Raw genomic sequence first — 7,820 nt, forward strand, 5'->3', positions numbered from 1 at the left:
AATTTGGTTGTCAGCATCCAGAAAGACCTTAAAGCACCTGGTTTTCTTTCATAATACACTATAGGCACTTTTGGAAGTTATTTACATGTATGGCCGATACATGTATCAGCCATACATGTAAATATATGTATTATATATTACATGTAATATATATTACATGTAATAATACATGTATTATTACATGTATGGCTACTTTTGGATGAGATAGAAAGCAGCAGGTGAAGGCACTGTAGGAAGCAACATTTCCCTTCCATACTACCATCACTTGGGGCTCACCTGAGTTTCAGTCCTGACCACAGTGCCCAGAAGAACTAAGCCCTTTGATTCATCCTTGCTTCCAGAGTCTCCTAGAAATCTGCTGTGGCATTTTTAAAGCAAGTGTTGATTTTTTTCAATAACAATTGCAGTGTTGATGATGATGACGGTGGTGGTAAGAAGTCATAAAAGAAGAAGCAACATGTAGAGAGTGCTCACTATGTGTTAGGCATTATTCTAAGTGCTTTGCATCTATTAACTCATGTAATCTTCACAATAAGCTTGTGAAGGGGGAATAATATTATCCCTGTTTTACAGCTGCTGAAACTAAGGCACAGAGAGGTGAGATGTGAGCAGGGCAACATGGATGGTAAATGGCTATGCCAGGGTAGTAGTTATGGAAGTTGAATTACAATAAGAAGAGGGTTATATAAGTCAGCCTAGCAGGATTGGAACTGCTAATTTAATTGTAATTAGAATCCTAGACTCCTTGGCTGCAAGGGAGCTCAGGCATCATCTAGCTACTATTTTATGAGTAGCCCTGATGTCCTAAGTCTCAGCAGCCTGTGATTACAAAAGTAAGTCAAGTCCACATTTACTGCTATCTGTAGGAGTATATTAGTCAGCTCAGACTGCCATAACAGAACATCACAGACCAGTGGTTTAGACAACAGAAATTTATTTTCTCATGGTTCAGGAGTCCAGGAAGTCCAAGTTGAAGCTGCCGTTGGGCTTGTTTTCTAGTGAGACTGCTCTTCTGTCTTGTCTGTGTCCTCACATGGCCTCTTCTCCATGTACATGCAAATAGAGCTCTCTGGTGTCTCCTCCTCTTCTTATAAGGACACCGATCCTATCAAATTAGGGCCCCACCCTTATCAGCTCATTTCACCTTAATTACTTCCTTACTGACCCTGTCTCCAAATAATCACATTGGCGGTTAGAGCTTTGACATATGAATTTTGCAAGGACACTATTCAGTCCATAACAAGTAGCTAGAATTTTTATTTGCCTGTTTAATTGAAATTAGGGTCTTTTAAAAGTGTGTTGGATCACATACCATATATCATGTTTGTCTAACCCACTGACTACACACACATTCAGCTCAGCTCCCTTCCAGAATGGCTACTGAAACAACAATAAAAGAATTAAAAAAGGAGAAAGACATTAGAATATTTTCTATGGCTGTGTAAAAAACTGCCACAAACTTAGGGGTTTAAAACAACCTGCATTTATTTTCTCACAGTTTCCCTGGGTCAAGAGTCCAGACACAGCTTAATTGGGTCCTCTGCTCAGGGTCTCACAAGACTGAAGGAGCTAGCTGGTCTACATCTTTATCTGGAGGCTCGACTGGAGAAGAATCCACCTCCAACTCATTCAGTTTATGGGCAGAATTTATTTCCTTGCAGCTGTGGTAAAGACAACCTTGGCTTTTCGCTGACTATTGGCCAGAGGCTACCTTGGGACACTAGAGGTCACCTACACATCCCTGCCACTGGGATTTTCCAAAATGGCCACTTATGTCATTAAGCCTGCAAGGAGTGTCTCTTAGTCCAGTCTGCTTTTAAGACAGAGTCTTGTACAATATAAGGTAATCAGGGGAGCGACATCCTATAACTTTTTCCATATTCTATTGGCTAGAAGTGAGTCACAAGTCCTGGCCACACTCAAGGGAAGGGAATTTTTAAAGGTGTGAACAGCAGGAGGAGGGGATTACCGGACCTGAGCTACTAAGGATAAGGAGAGAGAGAGGAAGCAACAGCAATAGAACTTTGGAAAGCAGGTGGGGTGAGTGCAAACTGACTTAGCTTGCCTAAGAAAGCTAAATATGAAGCCAGAAGCGGGGGAAGCCAAGAAGCAAGCTGCTTTACCCTGCAGAATCCCCCAAGACACTTGAGACTTGGCAGCACCAGTGCTTCCGTAAGAAGTGAAGTGAAGGTGGAACTAAACCGTACAGTTGTTCAAAGTCAGTTTAGGAAACAGACTCTCAGATGCCTCCCTCAGCCCAAGCAACCAAGTAACCATCCCTTCTTCCATCCTAGCAATAGAATATATGGATATGTGGGAAAAACATGGGATTTGGGGACTGAGAGACTTCAGAAGCATTTGAGGGAGAGTTTACCATCTCCAAAACAGAGAGATTCAGTGAAAGTTAACATATAACACCAGCAGCGAGGTTTACCTCCTCCTGGCAAGAGACTGGAACGATCCTCTCTGGAGAATCTGATCACCAGGAGAAAACACTGAAAGATACTGACTCTGGGTGTTTGCTAATGAAATGTTCACACAGCTCACCCTACAGTGAAGCCAAGAGCCATCAGACGCACTTTGTTCACAGACCTTCCAATCAGCTCTTCAATGTCCTACTCTGAAAAGTATAGCCAAACTGTCACAGCCCACTAGGCTCTCTAGGAAAGCACCCAGTATTAAATGCAGAAGCCAAAACAAACAAAGAGCCAGTATGGTGTCACCTAGAATCCAGTTCTATGAGCTCGACTAGAAGATGAAGGAGAAAACAGAGAAAGGAAGCTGGGGCAGGGGCAGGCGGGTGGGGGGACATGACTAGAAAGAGGGGGAAGGGCAGAGATCAATACTAACCTCCAACAGAACATTGCCTTTATGAACAGGGTGCTATAAAAAGGCACACTGGGGCCACAAAAAGAATCTTTGGAACTAAAAATAGAATAACATAACCACTAAAACACTTCAACTGAGGGGATGGAAGAGAAAGTTGAGGCAATGACCTGGAAAATAGAAATAAAAGAAAAAGATGTAAAATGAAAGAGAAAAAAATTAGAGGACTAGACCCAGAATTTCACCATTTGAATCGTAGGATTTTCAGAAAGAAAGACTAGAGGAACAAAAGGAAGGGCATCATTAAAGTAATAAATAGAGAACAATTCTTGGTCACTTAGGGTCATGAGTTTCTCTACTGAAAAGGCCCACAGAATGCCCAGTATGATAAGTGAAAATAGACCCACAGTTAGACATGCTATCATCTGAATATGTCTTCCCCCAATTCATATGTTAGTACCTAGTCCCCAGGGTGATGGAGGTAGGAAGTGGGGCCTTTGGGAAGTGTTTGGGCCATGAGGGTGGATGTTGCATGAATGAGATTCGGGCTCTTATAAAAGAGGTCTCACAGAGCTCCCCAGCCCTTTCCACCACCCGAGGATGTAGCAAGAAGCCGGACATCTGCAACCTGGAAGAACCTTCACCAGATCTTGTACTTCCCACCTCCAGAACTGTGATGAATAAGTATTTGTTGTTTATATGGCATCCAGTCTATAGTATTTTTCTATGGCAGCCCAAATGGACTGAGACAACATTATTGTGAAATTTCAGGTCACAGAAGAAAAAAAAAGACAATGCAAATATTTTCAGAGAGAAAAAGTGGGATTTACCTGAAGGATCCAAATCAGAAGATTATCAGGACTCTTCACAGCAGCAGTATAAGCTAGAAAACAATGGAAAATGTCTTCAAAGTGTTGAGAAGAAAAGATTGCAACCTAAAAGCAATTAAGTGTGAGGAAGAATAAAGATAGTTTCAGATGCAGAAATTCTTGACACGTTTTCCTGCAGTACTTCCTTTCCCAAAGGTTACTGGGGCATAGGCTGCACCAAAGGCAGCAATAAGCCCAGAAAGACTTGGGACACAAGATGCAGTAGAAGAGAGAGAGAGAGGGAACCTCTAGGGTGGGAATAAGGGAGTCGCTAGCCAGACAGCTGCCGTGGGGCAGGTCCAGGCTGGACCCACAGGGGAAATTGCTCAACAAGGTGAAAATGATAGGATACCTGATATACTTGAGTGTTATTTAGAAGAGACCTACATACTTTGAGGTAGGTTGGGTATGGATTTTTCATAAGAACACAGAAATCTAAGCAAGTAAAAAAAAGTTACACCTAACAAAAATAAAATCTTGTGCAGAAAAGGAAGAGCAATTAAGCATACTACTTGGCTCAGCTATGAATAGAGCATACAGAGTGCCAATAATGTGAAATGATTTTGATATAACCAAAATAATAACAATGTATCGGGAAGGTGGAGAATAGGAAGTATATTTGAGAGGATAGGAAAAGAGATCTAAATACTCATTCTTTGTTTTTGGAAATCAATAAAACTGAGAAACCAAGAAGTAGCATTATAGTCATGTTATTTAGAAACATAGAAATAAATATCAAAAGAATCAACTAAATCAGTTAAAAGAGTTTGTCTCTGAGAAGCAGGGAATTATAGAGTTATTTGACTCTTGAAATCATATCCATGTGACTTTGGTTTAATGTGTGTGTGTGTGTATAATTGGAGATACCATGGGACATCCTGAAATAGGAAGTCACCTTGATTGATTTGATTGGCCACAAGCTTATGTAGCCTTGGTCAGCTGCTTCAGTTCTTGGAGATGCCTATGAAACCTTCAATTTGTAATGTCCAGTAGGCCACTTGGCATACCAATCTATTGTTCAAGGGAAAATCTGGGCTAGAGATACACTCTTAGGGTCTTCACCCTGGAGATTATGGTTAAAGCCATGGGACCAGATGAAATCACCTAGCAGGTACAGGGAAAGAAGTGAGTAGGTCTAAGCATTGAGCTTTAAGGGTACCCCCATCATTTAGAAGTAGGAAGAGGAGGAGGATTCAGTAAAGAGGAAGGAGAAGGGAAGCCTGTGAAGTAGGAGGGAAACCAGGACAATGAGACCCAGAAGCAAAGGAAAGCATTTCAAGAAGGAGTTCAAGGACAGCAATTGGGTTAACTACTGCTGAGAGTCCAGAAAGATAAAGAGCCCGACTTGCCCATTCCAGTTTGAATGTGAAGATCTTTAATGTATGAATATAATAGGTACTCAGAGTAAGAAATTCCACTAGTGGAAAGTTTCACACTGAATACAGAGAACGGAATCGTGTTTAGATGTTGCCATCCCTCATATTGGATAAGCTCTTCCAGATCTGCAACTAGCTATTTTAGAAAGATTAATTTTCTCTCTGTTTTTTGGATGCTTCCAGAACAAATGGAGGGGCTGAGGGATGGTCATTTTGTCACACCTAGAATGTTTCCCAGCCTGATGCAGATTTTGCTAAAAGTCCCAAATCTATTTGTTTCTAAATGATTCTTATGAGGAAAGACAATGTGCCTTTTGTTAAAATAAGGCAGCAAAACTGTGCTGTACTTGCCTTTATTAAACTTCAGGGGGCGGGCTCTGACCAAGAAATAAAGCCTGGACAAATTGCTCAAAGCTTAAATACACCTGAGATCCAGCCTGGAATGTAGCGAGGTGAAAGGCGTTTTAATCCAACTACTCTAATTAGGAACAACTTACAGTGTTGCTACTGTGTTTTGTCTAGTAAAAGAGATTAGGGAGCTAAGAACATAATAACTCCGTCTGGGGTTGGGAAACAATACCTCTGTTTCCTGGGTTTAAGCCCAAGGGTGCTGACGAACACTTGAAGGCTGCTTTTAAGCAAAGCAGGAATTAACCATGGTTGGCAGGGGATTTTTGCCTGCTAGAAAACCAGTGTTTTATTTAAAATGTAGGTTGTCTTAACAGGATATACCTTGAGTAACTTGGGCAAATGTAAGTTAATTCAAGTATGTGGCACCAAATAGGTTGGGGATATTCCTAGATTTTTGGATTCATTGTTTACTTTGGGGGAAAATGGTTTGGCAGATTTTGTATAGTTTTGTCATACGTGAGCTTCCATGAACGAATTACCCTAACTCTTCAGGGTGGAGGGAACAAAACAAAAGAAACATAAAATAGTGACTTCATTCAGAGCAAAGATTTACTAGGCCCTCAAAGATTAATCAAGAAAGATCGGGGCTGCTTGCAATTTATTCCTCAGCCCTCTTCTTGCTGTCAGGTCTTGCATTAGTGTTATGCAGTCCAAGTTCATACTGCTCTCAAGAGATAAGGTGTTAGGACAAGGAATAGTGACCTTATTTGGAAAGCCAGCAGACCAAGAAGTTGGTGGACTAGTGTCCCAAAGAACCATCTTGCCCAGATTTGGGTGCTAGTTTCTTTTATAGAGCCAAGAGGGGAAGGTGAGGAGGTAAAGTAAAAAAAAGTGTTAAGTTTTGCAAATATTTCCTGGTTCCAGCCAGACTCCAGAGGGGATGTGTTGATTTCTTCTTTCTTGCAGCCATTCATAGGTTGGCCTGGTCAGGATGTTTCCTGTGAGCTCAAAAAAAGGTATTTTAGCTTAATCCTCAGGCATGGGAGGCAGGGTTCCCCAGGATGGGCCATTATGTGTACTTTAAGCCTTAGGCAACATCCCTTTAGTGATTAACTTGTAGCAAAAGCAATAGAATACAAAGATTAAAATAAAAGAGATCCAATATGGAGTCAGATTTGTTCTTCCCTATTACATTTTTGAAAGAAAGGGTAGGAAAGGGAACAGAGGTGACCAAAGCCCTCAGGATTCCATTTTCTGTGCTAGACTCAGCATAGATCATGCCCTTTAATCCTCAAGGCAACCCAGTAAGTTGCATACCATTTTCCCCCTTCTATAGATAAGGAAGCTGGGACTGGGAGAGTTTGGGTAAGCTGCACACAGCAGGAAGGGTCCAGAGCACTCCACCCTGCCTCACTTCCCTTGTTCAGAAAGCCTCCTTGCTTCACTCTATGGAAGCAGCAACCATTCCTAATATTTTGTGAATAGAGATTTATTGCTTTGGGATAAATATTGGACCCTCAGGCTGTACCATGAAGTAATTTATCCAGACACTTGACTCCAGATTCTCCTGATAACCTGGGCAAGGTCAGGGAAGGGTTAGAATTTGAGAAAAGGACAAGTGATGGGGGAAGAGTCCACTGATGACCACAAACTCTTCTGTAATTTGTCTCCATTTCACCTGGCTTGACCCTAAAAAAAAAAAGTGCCCATGTACCTTTCCTTGATGGGCTCCATGGGGCTTATGTAGAGGGTTCTCTCTGGGATGGAGTCCTTGGGAGGCTCACCTCTAGTTTGCCTCAATCACTTCTCTGTGGGTCAACTTCCCATCAGTAAAACACAGATCTGCATTAGTTAGATAAGCTCAGAGATCCCTTCCAGTCCTGACTTTCTCTGATTCTGTGTCTCTTCATAGGTAACACCCTGGGAGAAGAGAAATTTATCACCAAAGAGTACCAAGTGGGTTTGGCAAGACCTTATCTTGCTGGGTAGGAATCACAGATAAAGCATTGCCAACAGCTACTTTTATGCCAGCCAGATGGGAGGCAACAACCCTCTGGAATTCTGACCTGACACTTGAAACCAGAGCAGAGGAGTGCCCCAGTGTGATGTGTTGCCAAGGGACACATTGCTTTTATGGATAAGGTTTCCTGGTTCTTAGATCTCAGCCATGTCCCACAGTAGGGCACGGCAAGGCAGCTGTGGATTCCATGACAACACACAGCCAGGCACTGCCAAGGACAACTCTTTGTGGCATGAAAGCTTTGCCTGGTGCTGGTGATAATGTGACTTTGTTTTCCTGAAGTAGGCTGGGTGTGGGGAGCCAGCCCCACCTGTCCTCTATGTCACCTGATGTGGGGAATGTTATACAGCCCCCCTCCCCGTCAGCTTTCAAAGGAAT

The sequence above is a fragment of the Mesoplodon densirostris genome, chromosome 10 (genome assembly GCF_025265405.1).
Source record: "Mesoplodon densirostris isolate mMesDen1 chromosome 10, mMesDen1 primary haplotype, whole genome shotgun sequence".
In the NCBI taxonomy this organism is placed as follows: Eukaryota; Metazoa; Chordata; class Mammalia; order Artiodactyla; family Ziphiidae; genus Mesoplodon; species Mesoplodon densirostris.